The sequence below is a fragment of the Triticum aestivum genome, chromosome 4A (assembly GCF_018294505.1).
Source record: "Triticum aestivum cultivar Chinese Spring chromosome 4A, IWGSC CS RefSeq v2.1, whole genome shotgun sequence".
Classification (NCBI taxonomy): domain Eukaryota; kingdom Viridiplantae; phylum Streptophyta; class Magnoliopsida; order Poales; family Poaceae; genus Triticum; species Triticum aestivum.
The window spans coordinates 207,143,755-207,159,698 of NC_057803.1; positions in this window are offsets into that span (position 1 = coordinate 207,143,755).

Below are 15,944 nucleotides of genomic sequence, written 5' to 3' on the forward strand. Positions count from 1 at the left end.
AATCCTTGCTTTTTATCTGAGAAGATTAACCGAAATTTTACTTTGTAGCTCGGACCTCAGCCCTTCTCAGCAGAGCTCGTCTTCGGGGGATCTTCTTCCGGAGATGATGGAGAGTGGAACGCCTCCCCCTGCCGTACCGCCTGGCGAGGCGGGCGACCCTGAGGTGTCGTCGCGGAGGGTTTCTCCGAATCCGGCAGGGGTGGAAGGTAGCCATATGTCCCCCCAAGGTTCTCCGCGTCCAGCCTTCGATGGAGGTCATAGGACGAGTCCGGCACCGTCCGATGCGCGGTCGGAGGAGCTGATGATTCTGCTGGGGCGAGCTTCTATCTCAGAGGAGCACCGTGCATTGATGGGTACGGTGATTGGAAGGATTTCATCCGCAGAAAGCGGATTGCATGAGGCCGTCAGAAGTTTGCTGACGGGTTTTGAGGTACGTTTGATAATGTACTTCTTTATCAGTTACGCATAAACAAGATGCGCCCTGTGTAGATAGTATTCCCTGAGACTCTGTGCATTGTCAAAATTGATGGCGCGCAGAGGATCATAATCCCAGGTCTAAAATGTCGCCTTTGTATACAGGTGGCGAAGTGTCCGGAATCGAGCCGAACTGATGATTTTGCCGAACTAAAGCGGCAACTTGACATGGCAGATGCCGACATCGCACTCATCAACGAGCGGCTTGATGAGGCTCAAGGTATGCAATTCCTCGGCCGACATCTGGTAAGAGGAGCTTTATGCCAGTATCTTACAATGTGTGTGCTTGACGCAGATGGTGCGGCCGCCGTGGAGAGTCTTCGGGCGGAACTTTCCCAAGCTAAGGAACAAGCCAGGAAAAGTGATGCGGCTGCCGAGAAGGCCCTTGAAGAGCTGAGAGCCGAACAAGCTGTTCACTGCCGAAGCAAGAAGGAGATGGTCGTGATGGCAAGTTAAAAAGTGCTGCTGACTGTTGCAAGTTTCTTGAGAAAGAAGACCGGGCAAGACAGACGGACTTAGAGAAGGCCGTTGCTGATGCCAAGGAAGCTCGCTCTGCGATGAGAGCTGCGAAGGAGGAGCTGCGTCAGGCCGGACAGATTGCGGCTGGAAAGCCCTTTATGCCGTGGAGGAAGTTTTGCGATCTGAAGTTTGCTCCGTTGGACTGGATGTGGAGTGCGGAGGACACCTATCTAGATTTGGCAGCGAGTGCTGCTGATGCGACCGAATAATTTCGAGATCAAGAAGATCGCGAAGTGGAAAGGCTTTTCTGGTCGCAGTTCCAGAATCCAGAGCGTCCACTAGTAGTGGACGATCGTCTGGCTCAATGGGCCGAACTGAATAGATTGTCCGGACTCGCCATGAAGTACGTCATGGGTCATCTGTGGCCGGGGAGATCGGAGCTGAAGAGTTATTTTAGCTTGGTGCAGCAATTCCTTGACGCGGTGCCACGTATCAATGCGATGAAGAGGTCAGCATGCATAGAGGGCGCACGGATGGCTCTTGCCCGTGTCAAGACATACTGGGCAGAGATGGAGACCACCGTTGTTGCATCCCGAGATTCGGACAAAAGCCGAGTACCCTTCGAGCACTATTTTCAGGAAGTCCTTGAAGGCGCTCGTGTAATAGAGACGCAGTGCTCGAAGGATGCTATCTTCTGATAGCATATGTAATTATAAAGCAATATTTTGATGAATTGTAGTAGCCTTTTATACTTGTGCCTTCAAGTATTTGGAACACCTCCTGTGCGGCCGTTTTAAGATATATATACAAAATCTGAAAGATTGCAGTCGTTGGCTTCAGCCCCCACACACATAGTGCGGGGGTGCTCGCAGAAGGTGCATTTTCACACTTAATCCAACGTCTTGGTCCTACAAAGGAGGTGGTAGCGCAACGAGCTAGGCAACCGTACTATAATGCTTTAACACTTTCACATAGCCATAGGACCTTGACAATGGGATTATTTAGGTAGCCCCTGGTGGCGACTGCGCTTGCCCGAATTGGGGGCGCGTATGTGCCTGGCCGGGAAACGGCCCTTCGTTAATGCGGAGGAATCCTACAGATTCCGGAGAGTCATCGAGTGGTTGACCAGTCTCACGCCATATCATGACAGTCGGTTTTCGGCTTTCTCTACTGAGGTGCTCGCCTGGCCGAACCAGGGCACAATTGCAGTAGTTCTCCTGGTGCCGCCTTAGCCAATAGAGCGGAACGTAAGGCGGCCGAACACAGGATCCGGGCAACCCAACATTTGACCAAAATCATGACTCGGAGCTGATGCATATAAGGCCAAACTCGCGACGCCGAACACTCCCTAAGGTATTCGGTCTTTATGAGAGCGGGCGAGGTAACGCTCTGAGGTATAAGCCCCTAGTGTCCAGGTACGCGCAAGAATTCTGACGTGGCCACATGCCAAGACGCCAGCCTCCTCCTTGGTCATATAACCAGGGGATGTGTATCAACAAGAGACAGTAAGAAAGGTTTACGCAGGGTCTTAATCTAAAAAGAATCCTTGGAACGGGTCCCTACTGCACGTCTGCGCCTGTGTCTCCGTTGTGCCGTATCCTGGACGGGCGCAGCACGACGTTCATCTGTAAAAAGAGAGCAACTAAGTTGAAAAAAAGGGGCGTGCCGAACAAAAGTTATATGAAATAAACAAAGTGTAAATAAAATATGAAAAATTGAGCTTTATTGTCTCTTATTTTATACGTGTGAAGCCCCTAGTGCAGGGGTATATGGCCACTAAGCCTTTATCAATGATACTTTTGTGCCGGACTCGTCTATCCGTGTCCGTGGTCTTAATGACCTGTTCCGATGTTCTGTCTGGTGAAGCCATTGTATTGTGGGGCTGTTAAAGTGGCCGCACAATCCTCCGCTTGGGGGAGGTGTTCTCACTGCTTCCCCTTTAAGGAGATGATGACGCGTGGACCGGGCATCTTAAGCGTAAGAGATGTATAATGCGGTATTGCGTTAAAGCGGGCGAAAGCTTCGCGTCCCAGTAGTGCTTGATAGCGACTTGAGAACCGGACGATGTGGAAAGTCAGCTTTTCGCGATGGAAGTTATCGGCAGAGCCGAAAATAACCTCTAGCCGGAGAAAACCCATGCAATGGGTGTCCAGACCTAGCGTTACTCCTTGAAAGGAGGTTTTGCTGTGGCGAATTCTTTTTGGGTCGATCCCCATGTGGCGGATTGAGTCCTGATATATCAGGTTGAGTCCGCTGCCACCGTCCATAAGGACATTTGAAAACTGGAGTCCGCCAATTACTGGATCGAGTACTAGGGCAGTCCAGCCTGGGTTCCTGACACTTCTAGAATAATCCAGATGATCGAAGATGATTCGTTTTGACAACCAGTGGCGGGATTCCTTTGGGATAGGCCGTGGGGCGCGTACCTTTATGGGCGCCGCACGTTTTGTTATGTGGAGTAAATTTACTATTTTTACTTATTGTGGGAAATTCTTTTGTTTCCTGGTACTCTGCTTTTGGGGTTCGTCCTCGTCTTCGCTTGGTGTGTCGAGCCCCTTGTGTTCGGCGTTGAGTCTGCCGGATTGTTTGAAAACCCAACAATCTCTGTGGGTATGGTTAGCAGGCTTTCCGGGAGTGCTGTGTATTTGACATATCCTATCCAAGATTTTGTTTAGGTTGGATAGGTCGTCCCTGTTATCTTGGAGGGGCGGCTTTTTCTGATTCTGTCGTGAGATTTTGAATCCGGCGTTGACTGCCGTGCTCTTAGGACTTTTTTCCTTAGTCCGGCGACGGTCCTTATTGCGTCGCTTTTTCCCGTTTCCATCCCTAGTTTCGGATGTACTTGGGTCACTGGTGCTGCATCTTGCCAACTAGCTGTCCTCTCCTGCGCAAAAGCGGGTCATGAGGCTTGTTAGTGCGGCCATTGTTCTTGGCTTTTCTTGGCCGTGGTGTCTGGCGAGCCATTCGTCTCGGACATTATGCCTGAAAGCCGCTAAGGCTTCAGCGTCCGGACAGTCGACTATCTGATTCTTTTTAGTAAGAAATCTATTCCAAAATTGCCGAGCTGACTCTCCGGGCTGTTGAGTTATGTGACTAAGATCGTTTGCACCCGGAGGGCGGACATAGGTCCCTTGAAAATTTGCTCAGAAAGCGTCCTCGAGCTCTTCCCAACTTCTGATTGTGTTTTCAGGAAGGCTTTTGAGCCAATGCCGGGCTGGCCCTTTAAGATTGAGGGGTAAGTATTTTATGGCATGGAGGTCATCTCCTCTAGCCATATGTATGTGGAGGATATAATCCTCGATCCAGACTCTAGGGTCTGTTGTTCCATCATATGCCTCTATGTTTACGGGTTTGAATCCCGCTGGAAATTCATAATCCAGGACCTCATCGGTGAAACATAGGGGGTGTGCGGCACCCCTGTATTTGGGTGTGCCGGATTCTGATAATGGCTTTACTGCATTGCTTACGAGAGCTTGCTTTCTTGGCCCGTAAATGGACCTGGCTGGGCCATGATGCGAATCCTTAAGTGGGTCGCATGCCGGCTTAAGTGCGGCGCTGCTTGCCGCTTTATGCTGGCCATGGGGTCGTCTATCCGACCGTGTGGCTTTCTCACTTTTGGAATGTGAGGGCTCTAAGGCCTCCTCGTCGAATTCAGGCAGTAGCTTTCTCTTCGGATAGCTTTTAGTGTGGCGACTGTCGCCGTATTTGTCTGCGGTATTGATTACTTTACTCCATCTGATCCTGAGTGCATCTTCCGCAGTTTTTAGCTTCCACTTCTGCTTTTTTAGGCTGCGTGCGGTTGCAACGAGCCGTTTGTGGAGGTTCTTCTGCTTCGTGGGCTTGTCCGGCGTAGGGTCGTCCGGAATGCCATTTTCGTCGGGGGAGGGATGTTCGGTTTCTCTATCCGAGTTGTCCTGTTGGGATGGTTGCTCTAAGGCATGCTCGTCGTCTACCGGCTCATCTTGCTCTATGGCTGGGTCTTTATCGAGGCGGGCCTTGGGTCGGTGTTTACGCCGACGCTTTGATTGTTTTTTGAGAGATCGATCCCTCTTTCCATCCCCATTTTCCTCGTTGTTGCTTCCTTTAGGGGTATCCACCATGTACACATCGTGAGATGAGGTGGCTGTCCAATGCCCTATAGGCGTTGATTCTTGGTTGTCTCCTGCATCGTCGTCCATACCGTCGATGTCTTCCGAGTCGAAGTCGAGCATGTCGGTTAAGTCGTCGACAGTGGCTATGAAGTGGGTGGTGGGTGGGTTTTGAATTTCTTCATCATCCGAATCCCATCCTTGCTGACCGTAGTCCGGCCAGGGCTCTCCTGATAAAGAGAGAGACTTTAGCGAATTCAGGATGTCGCCAAAGGGCGAGTGCTGAAAGATGTCTGCGGCGGTGAACTCCATTATCGGCGCCCAATCGGATTTGATCGGCAGGGGCGCGGGGGGCTCGGAGTTTGGAAAGGAATCCGGCTCCTCGAAGTCACGGGACATGCGGAGTGCGGGGCTGGAGTTCGGCTCGATCACCTCTGAGCTCGCAGCCCCTAAGGCAGCGTCCAACCGCTGATCCTCGATCGGCGCAGTAGGCTCCGAATCAATGGTCGGAACCGATGCGTGTGCGGCCTCCAAGGCGCTGTTCGGCGGCAGAGCTATATCATGCCCATCGAGACAGTGCGGCACGCTTGGCTGTGGCTCGAATCCGTCGAAGATCAAGTCCCCGCGGATGTCAGCCGTGTAGATTAGGCTTCCAAACTTGACCTGATGGCCAGGGGCATAGCTTTCGATCTGCTCAAGGTGGCCAAGCGACTTGGCCCGCAGTGCAAAGCCGCCGAAGACAAAGATCTGTCCGGGGCGAAAAGTCTCACCCTGGACTGCATCGTTGTTGATGATCGAAGGAGCCATCGGGCCTAAAGGCGACGACACAGAGGAACTCTCAATGAAAGCACCAATGTCGGTGTCAAAACCGGCGGATCTCGGGTAGGGGGTCCCAAACTGTGCGTCTAGGCCGGATGGTAATAGGAGGCAAGGAACATGATGTTTTACCCAGGTTCGGGCCCTCTTGATGGAGGTAAAACCCTACGTCCTGCTTGATTAATATTGATGATATGGGTAGTACAAGAGTAGATCTACCACGAGATCAAGGAGGCTAAACCCTAAAAACTAGCCTATGGTATGATTGTTGTATGATGAAGTTGTTCTACGGACTAAAACCCTCCGGTTTATATAGACACTGGAGAGGGTTAGGGTTACACAAAGTCGGTTACAATGGTAGGAGATCTTGAATATCCGCATCGCCAAGCTTGCCTTCCACGCCAAGGAAAGTCCCATCCGGACATGGGACGAAGTCTTCAATCTTGTATCTTCATAGTCCTGGAGTCCGGCTGAAGGTATAGTCCGGCTACCCGAACACCCCCTAATCCAGGACTCCTTCAATGACCATGTACCACTACCTCTTCATGAACAAAAACGACTACTTCCTCACTGAGATGTGTACCACTACTTCCACTACCGTCGCGAGAATGTCTACTTCCACTACTTCCTCTATGCCGACTTGACCCGTTCCGAAAATGCACGCTTCAAAGGTATAACCACCAAGACGACACCCGTGAACGAATGTTGTGTGTTGTATGAAATGCTCGCGTTTGCACCGTGCCCGACGTGTTTCTTGCTTGTTCCCCGTTGCCACACCGTCGTCTCGTGGGACACCCTGTTACCGGGATCACCCCACCATCTTTTCACACTCTTCCGTCACTTTTCCTTTTGCACCGGTATCTCCATGAGCTACAGGAACCGATATGTTGCCGTGGCATCATTTGCGGATTCGTCGCCGTGGCACCCTTTCTTTCCACCACGGTGACAAATGCTTCACAATGCTCTTATCAACATTTTCTTTAAAATTGCATAAACTTGCATATGTCATCCACATCATGGTAACAACTTCAAGAATGTTCAAATTGTTGCTTGCTTCAATTGATAAATGCATATGAGGATCACCAAAATTGTTGTTTGATGTTTCCAGCCTCATTTAAAATGCCTAGCTGTGTATTTTACTCATGTTTCACCTCTTCCCATGTTAACCAACATTTAATTTTGTTGAATTCCTAATCAGGAGTGAAACTAAATAATGGAATGTGGTGTTTTGTCAATATGCATCCCGATGCATATTGAGCTCCACTTAACTTGTAGTGTTGATTGTGCACTTTGCCATGCCATGACTCAGTAAACCGGACATGCATCATAGTTGTTTCCGCATCATGCCATGCTTATGTGATCATTGTTTACTATGTTGCTTGCTTCTTTCCGAGTTGCTTCTCGCGTTAGCTTCGGTTTCGTTCCGGAGTTGTGAGGAGTCATTCGACTTCATCTGTTTGTCTTCTTCATGGACTTGTTCTTCTTCCTTGCAGGATCTCAGGCAAGATGACCATACCCTCGAAATCACTTCTATCTTTGCTTGCTAGTTGTTCGCTCTATTGCTATGCCGCGATACCTACCACTTGCTATATCATGCCTCCCATATTGCCATATCAAGCCTCTAACCCACCTTCCCTAGCAAACCGTTGTTTGGCTATGTTACCGCTTTTGCTCAGCCCCTCTTATAGCATTGCTAGTTGAAGGTGAAGCTAAAGATTGTTCCATGTTGGAACATGGATATGTTGGGATATCACAATATCTCTTATTTTAATTAATGCATCTATATACTTGATAAAGGGTGGAAGGATCGGCCTTATGCCTGGTGTTTTGTTCCACTCTTGCTGCCCTAGTTTCCGTCATACCGGTGTTATGTTCCTTGATTTTGCGTTCCTTACGCGGTTGGGTGTTATGGAAACCCCTTGACAGTTCGCTTTGAATAAAACTCCTCCATCAAGGCCCAACCTTGGTTTTACATTTGCCTCACCTAAGCCTTTTTCCCTTGGGTTTCCGGAGCCCGAGGGTCATCTTTATTTTAACGCCCCCGGCCAGTGCTCCTCTGAGTGTTGGTCCAAACTAGAGCCCCTTGCAGCGCCACCTCGGGGAAACTTGAGGGTTGGTTTTAGTTGTACGGATTGCTCATCCGGTGTGCCCTGAGAACGAGATATGTGCAGCTCCTATCGGGATTCGTCGGCACATTCGGGCGGCTTTAATGGTCTTGTTTTACCATTGTCGAAATGTCTTGTAACCGGGATTCCGAGGCTGATCGGGTCTTCTTGGGAGAAGGAATATCCTTCATTGACCGTGAGAGCTTGTGATGGGCTAAGTTGGGACACCCCTGCAAGGTTTTGAACTTTCGAAAGCCGTGCCCGCGGTTATGGGCAGATGGGAATTTGTTAATATCCGGTTGTAGAGAACTTGACACTTATCTTAATTAAAATGCATCATCCGCGTGTGTAGCCGTGATGGTCTCTTCTCGGCGGAGTCCAGGAAGTGAACACAGTTCTTGTGTTATGATTGAACGTAAGTAGTTTCAGGATCACTTCTTGATCACTTCTAGTTTGATGACCGTTGCGTTGCTTCTCTTCTCGTTCTTAGTGCCTGCTGCAGCTCCACCTCATTACCCCTTTCCTACCCATATGCTTAAATAGTCTTGATCTCGCGGGTGTGAGATTGCTGAGTCCTCGTGACTCACAGATACTTCCAAATAGTTGCAGGTGCCGACGATACCAGTGCAGGTGGCGCAACCCAGCTCAAGTGGGAGCTTGATGAAGATCTTGTTCGTTGTGTTGTTTCATTTCCTGTTCATCAGTAGAGGAGCCCAGTTGGGGCGATTGGGGATCTAGCATTTGGGGTTGTCTTCTTTTATTTTGGTTCCATAGTCAGACCTTGATTGTATTCTGGTTGATGTATGTTTAACTTGTTATTTGTGTGAAGTGGCGAATGTAAGCCGTCTCTTTATCCCTTTCTTATTCAGTACATGGGATGTGTAAAGATTACCCCTCTTGCGACATGCCTACCATGCGGTTATGTCTCTAAGTCGTACTCCGACACGTGGGAGATATAGCCGCATCGTGGGTGTTACAAGTTGGTAATCAGAGCCATCCCCGACTTAGGAGCCCCTGCTTGATCGAATCGCTGATGTTGTTGAGTATAGAACAAAATGTTTTGAGTCTTAGGATTATATATATCGGAGAGTAGGATTCTTTTTTACTCCCTAGTCCCTTTGTCGCTTTGGTGAGACCTCCTGACGTAGAAGTTTTGACTCTTCTCTCCTCAAATTTCACGATTTTTTTAGGATCACGCGGGTATCTTGGAATCATTTCGATATTCTTGTGACGAGAACATTGTTCTTGGTGCCTCCTGACATTTAGGGGTTGTGGCAGTGTCCCGGGGAGTTGAGCTCTGAGGTGTTGTCGTCACAATTTTATCGTTGCAGTTCTAGAATACTTGAGTTCGCCGACATCGAAAATCTCTTTTATGCAGTTGTTGGTGAGATAACCTCGACGCCACCCAGTACTGGGGCAGGAGTTCGGGAGTATTGCCATAACTCATATAACGGATGCTTTTCGAAGGTTGAGGTAAATGATTTCTGAAGGTTTCTTGGTTATGTGTTGAAGGATGGATAAAGCTGGATGTAGGATTTGTTAGTTTTGGGTGAGATATGATGATTCCCCTGTATCCCCAACACCTGATTGCATAACCAGAAAGTTTCGGGAGTTTATAAGTGGGAATTCAAGTAGCACGTAGGATATCTTTCCAACAGACACATGATATGATATGTGATCTATCATATGTTTGTTCCCGGCTTATTTTGCAAGCCAATCCTTTGTTTCATTTTGGTTTTTGGTATCTGAGTTGCTTCGAAGTCAAGTGTTGATTCCATACCTTTCCTAAGTGGTGTTCTCATATTTCTATGTGAATACTAATCCTTCATGATAATTGAGATTGCCATGTCAATCCTTTTCGACCGGCGTGTTTCTCTTCAAGTGGATCCAATCATTTCAACATTTGCAAGATCAATGCTCAGTTATTCACAACGGTGTTTGTTTCATCCATCCTAAGTTGTCTTTGTTTTTCCCGCCCTCCCACCCTTTTTCTTTAAGGACTCAGATTTCTTATTCAAGTATCCATTTTATTTATGTGAAGTCTCTTCATTCTTTTCAATCAATGTTCTTACCCGATGGTTCTCATGTAGATGATCTTCTAGTTCATCATTCTCCCTTCTCTTTCTTCTCCGGTGGATTCAAGTAAAGCCTTGTCGATCACATCCTTTTCCTCGTTTCAAATGCTTTTCCCATGCCGGTGCGCCTCATAATCATTCCCCGCTTGCTATTCAATTGTTCCGGAGTGCTGAAGATATCTGGAAGATTCATGTTTCCACTCTGCATTCGTTCAAACTTCAAGCCATTTAATTCAACCGATGGAATCTCTATTTTCAAGTAATTGTTCAACGGGGTATCTTTTGAGTGGGCCCTAACCCACAGGTCTTTTCCCAGGATCTTACCTGACTCCTCTAATTCTTTCCGGAGTGATTTTCAAATTCTTTTCCAAGTTTGACATAAGAATGAATTATCATCAGTCAAATGCCTTTCTCCAAGATCTATCAAATTCTTTTCATCGTTGGTTCAACCTTTCTAATTTTCATCCCGGAGTATATCAACAATTCATGGTGGTGTTTCTCATCATCATTCTCAATAGCTGAAGACCGAAGAAGAGTTTCTCTGCAATCGTATCCGTTCTCTTGAAGATTCAGGGTTCTAGCTTTATGCCATCCTCTCATAATTTTTTTCGATTGTGAGAATTCTTTTCACCCTTCCGGAGCAATTCAGGAGTCTTTTCAGTCTGATTCTCTGACTGCCATCATTTTAGATTTATTCATTCCAGCTTTCAGCTCTTGCTCTCAAATTCTTCTGGGGCATCGTTCAAGTTTTCTCTAATCAGTTCATGATCTCTTTGTTCACTTGTATCTAAATCCTAGCAAGTATCTTCATTCATTTTCCAATTCTTCCCGATGAAATGTGCCTTTGCTACTTTCTTGTTAAATTCTTACGGTGGTTCATTCAAGAGTTTCTGTTCCTTCGTTATCATATAGATTTATTCGTTGTTTCAATCCTACCGGTGGTTCGTTGAAGACCTTTCTCAAGTTTATGCTATATCTATCTTAATCCTTTCAACGCGAGTAAGTAGTATGCCAAACCCGTTGCTTGTCATCAATTTAAATTGGTGAAGGATATGCATAACATAATTCTTATTCTTGCTTCGTCCAAGTGATTGATTCATTCTTCTGGAGTTTGTTCATGATGATAAATTATTGGTTCAAGTGCTTCATACTTTTCCCAGAGTCCCAAGCTCTCATCATCACGACGATCCATCTAAATCATTGCAAGGTTACACCTTGTGTTTTCAACTTCTCTTTCTTTTTATCATCCTTTTATACCGTAGTTCTTCATGGAGGCTCTACATGGTGGTTCATCAAGGATTCCTTTCATTCTCCAATTGTCCTCAAGATTTCTCTCGAAGTTAAGATCCGTCAAGCTATACTCTAAGATAAACATGATGTTCAACAGATGCTTTGTTTTGAGGAGTTCAAACATTCTTCATCTTGCATTCCGAAGTGCAATTCTTTCATATATCATCATTTGAGATGGTGTTATGTCATTGTTGATAATTTCCCTTCGTGTTTCATGATTCACAAGTTTTTTCAAGAGTGACATATCTTAAATCCATCATTTTCAGTTCATTCAGGACATCTGTTCAATCCATCTATCTCTTCGTTGGAGTTATATTGGGTTATATTTCACCTAAAGCTTTCCCTAAAGATTGTTGCTAATTATGGTGCTTATAAATGACCCCAGTTCTTCATTTACCCTCCCGATGAAATAAGTTTCTCGTCTCCTTGTTCATAGCAATCCAATCTATTGTTTTTCGTTAGTGGCAGAATTTCACCTCAAGATTTCGAGATGTTTTCCGTAAGTCCACTACAAGCTTACTCTTTTCGTTTTTGGTTTCCCAACAACCCCGTTCAATCCTTCTTTTAAGGAGGCTCTTTCAAATTCAATTGTGATAAAAGTTGTTGTTCTCTTGATTCCACTTTTTTCATTCGTCCTGAAGGCATTGTGATGTTTTCTTCGACCCATCATCTTGTTTTGTCAAGATCATGTTCAATTACTTCCATTTACAGTCGGAGTGCTATCCAAATTATATCATTTGTATTCCTTCTCTATCTTGTTTTAACCAGAGTGTTGTCGTAATTGAGCTTTATCGTTCCTTGTATATCTTGTTTCAACCGGAGTGCTTGCATGTACTTCTTGTCCATTGCAACCCTTTTCTTATGTCTTTCAACCTACAAGGCTCTGGTAATGTTCCTTGTGCCTCTTTTCTAACGGAGTGTTTCCAACTTTGTTCATCTCCATTGTATTCTTCTTTCCAATTGTTTCACCTCTCAAGATTCATTGGTTTCACTCGTTTGTCAAAGAAGAAACTTAGTTTTACTTCTTCTCTTCCTCTTCTATTTCTCTCCGGTGCCATCCTAGATCTCGGGACGAGATCCTCTCGTAGTGGTGGAGTGTTGTGATGCCCCAAGACCGGAGCTTCAGACGCCTTCCATGTTTTCCGAGTTTCCTCATGTGATTTGTTTTGCTTGTTGCATTCCTCTTTGCATATTTTGCATTGCATCATGTCATCATGCCATCTTTTTCTCAAAGCTAACTAAAACTCAACTAAATGAATTGCATGGATCTTCAGTCCATTTAAACCGAGGGAATTCACGTGGTGATTCTCTTTACAAGATATACCCCAATATTAGGGAGCTATATTAAATATTCCACTATTTTGGAATTCACCTTAACACACTTGCAAAAATCCCAATGCCTTTGTTATCACAACTCTTGGCCTCTAACTTTGCTATATATCCTTTCTCCAATTTCCGGAGCTGCACCAAAAATCCGAACATTTTTGTACCTTCCTAACCCTCACTTCCTATTCGAACCATTTGAATTTAAATCACATGAGTTTGAATTTAAACTTTGAAAAATGCCCACTCCATTTTTCTTGGATCATACACATTCTTGTGAGTCCGGGAATATAACCCCCATGCCCAAATTCCATCCCCAACCCTCTCTTTCTATTTTTCTTCTATCTATTTTTTGTCTTGATGGTTAAGAGAAGTGAGTAGAGAGAGAAGAGTGCCAGCCACTGCTTCAGCCCATCTGCACCTAGGCTGCGGCCTAACCAATCGGGCCTCCCGCGCCGGCCCATTGACCCACCCACCCGCCTCCTAACCCTAACCCCCTACCGAAACTCCACAGCCTCCCTCGTCTCCACCCTGCCGCCAGGAGCCCACATTCAATCCCACTCCTCTCCATCGATCCCTTCCCTCGTCTCCCTCCTCATGCCGCCAGGGGAACCCACGCCCGAACCCCATCTCCAATGATCTCTCTCTCTCTCTCACCAGCACCCTCCCGCAGCGCTGCCTCCCTCCTCTAGTTCTCTTTTCCCCTCGCGCCCGATCCTCCCTCTACTGCATCACGTCGCCGGACCACTGCTGCCTCCCTTTACTCAACCGCGTCGCCGGACCGCCGCCGCTATGCTCCCAGCCTCCTACAGCCGCTGCTGAGGTCCGGCGCCCCTGCTTTTCCTCATCGCCGGTGAGCCGCGCCATCCTCCATGAGCAGCCAAGCCCCGCCATGGCCGCGCCTCCCTGCTGCCGAGGCCCTGCCGCCAAGTCCTTTCTGCGACCTCCTGTCAAGCGCCGGGACAAACGGCAGCAGCTCCCTTCTGCGCCCTCCGGCGACCCCACCGTCCGGCCGTCGCGTTGTCATCTCTAGCTTCCCGCGCCCTCTGACCTTTGCTGCTACCCAACGTCATCACCTTCCTGCCTCCATGGCCGGCCCCTCCGAGAGCTTGGCAGGAACCGCGTCCTTCCACCCCGATGGCGCCCAAGGCCCCATGTTGCCATGGCCTTTGCTGGTGTTAGCTGTTGCTCCACACACGCCGCTGCTAGCTGCTTCGACTCTCTGCCCGAGCTTCATTTTTCATCATGGACATGGGGTAGCTGCTGAACCTCGCCATGGTTCTGTCCAACGCCGCAAGTCAGATGCCAGGAGCACCTCAAGTTCGACTACCCGTATCAGCAAGTACCACTACGGCCGGAGACCTCAGACCCGTCAAGTACCCCTTCGAGCTATCAAGACCGCAAGCGCCAAGTAACACGATGACCCTCGAAGACTTCGGATTCGACAAGTCCGATGGCGCTCTTGTACAACTACGTTGCCGAGTCCAGGACCAGCAAGACCGACGACACGGAAACGCCAAGTACCCCTATGCGCGAAGACGCCTAAGACCTTTTCGGGATTCATCAAGTACCGCTACCGATGAGTTGAACCCCTACGAAAACATGTTCCACTACCGTCGCCGAGATTGCGAGAACCTCTACCGACGACCTCGGAGCGCGAACGATGACCGTCGTCAAAGACCCGTGTAACGCATGTGTCAAGTACCTCTACGGAAGACCTGAACGCCTACGGACGTGTACGACTACCGTTGCCCGAAGAACCGTGGTTCACAAGCGTTGTGAATGACTACCGTTGAACGTGGATTCGTTAAGTTCCTCGATGACCATGTACCACTACCGCTTCACGAACAAAAACGACTACTTCCTCACTGAGATGTGTACCACTACTTCCACTACCATCGCGAGAACGTCTACTTCCACTACTTCCTCTACGCCGACTTGATCCGTTTCAAAAATGCAAGCATCAAAGGTATAACCACTGAGACGACGCCCGTGAACGAATGTTGTGTGTTGTATGAAATGCTCGCGTTTGCACCGTGCCCGACGTGTTTCTTGCTTGTTCCCCGTTGACATACAGTCGTCTCGCAGGACACCCGGTTACCGGGATCACCCCACCATCTTTTGACATGGTTTCGTCACTTTTCCTTTTGCACCGGTATCTCCATGAGCTACAGGAACCGATATGTTGCCGTGGCATCATTTTTGGATTCGTCGCCGTGGCACCCTTTCTTTCCACCACGGTGACAAATGCTTCATAATGCTCTTATCTACATTTTCATTAAAATTGCATAAACTTGCATATGTCATCCGCATCATGATAACAACTTCAAGAATGTTTAAATTGTTGCTTGCTTTAATTGCTAAATGCATATGAGGATTACCGGAATTGTTGTTTGATGTTTCCAGCCTCATTTAAAATGTCTAGCTGTGTATTTTACTCATGTTTCACCTCTTGCCATGTTAACCAACATTTAATTTTGTTGAGTACCTAACCGGGAGTGAAACTAAATAATGGAATGTGGTGTTTTGTCAATATGCATCCCGATGCATATTGAGCTCCACTTAACTTGTAGTGTTGATTGTGCACTTTTCCATGCCATGCCTCATTAAACCGGACATGCATCATACTTGTTTGCGCATCGTGCCATGCTTATGTGATGATTGTTTACTATGTTGCTTGCTTCTTTCCGGGTTGCTTCTTGCGTTAGCTTCAGTTTCGTTCCGGAGTTGTGAGGATTCGTTCGACTTCGTCTGTTTGTCTTCTTCATGGCCTCGTTCTTCTTCCTTGCGGATCTCAGGCAAGATGACCATACCCTCGAAATCACTTCTATCTTTGCTTGCTAGTTGTTCTCTCTATTGCTATGCCGCGATACCTACCACTTGATATATCATGCCTCCCATATTGCCATGTCAAGCCTGTAACCCACCTTTCCTAGCAAACTGTTGTTTGGCTATGTTACCGCTTTTGCTCAGCCCCTATTATAGCGTTGCTAGTTGCAGGTGCAGTTGAAGATTGTTCCATGTTGAAATATGGATATGTTGGGATATCACAATATCTCTTATTTTAATTAATGCATCTATATACTTGGTAAAGGGTGGAAGGCTCGGCCTTATGCCTGGTCTTTTGTTCCACTCTTGCTGCCGTAGTTTTTGTCATACCGGTGTTATGTTCCTTGATTTTGCGTTCCTTACGCGGTTGGGTGTTATGGGAACCCCTTGACAGTTCGCTTTGAATAAAACTCCTCCAGCAAGGCCCAACCTTGGTTTTACATTTGCCTCACATAAGCCTTTTTCCCTTGGGTTTCTGGAGCCCG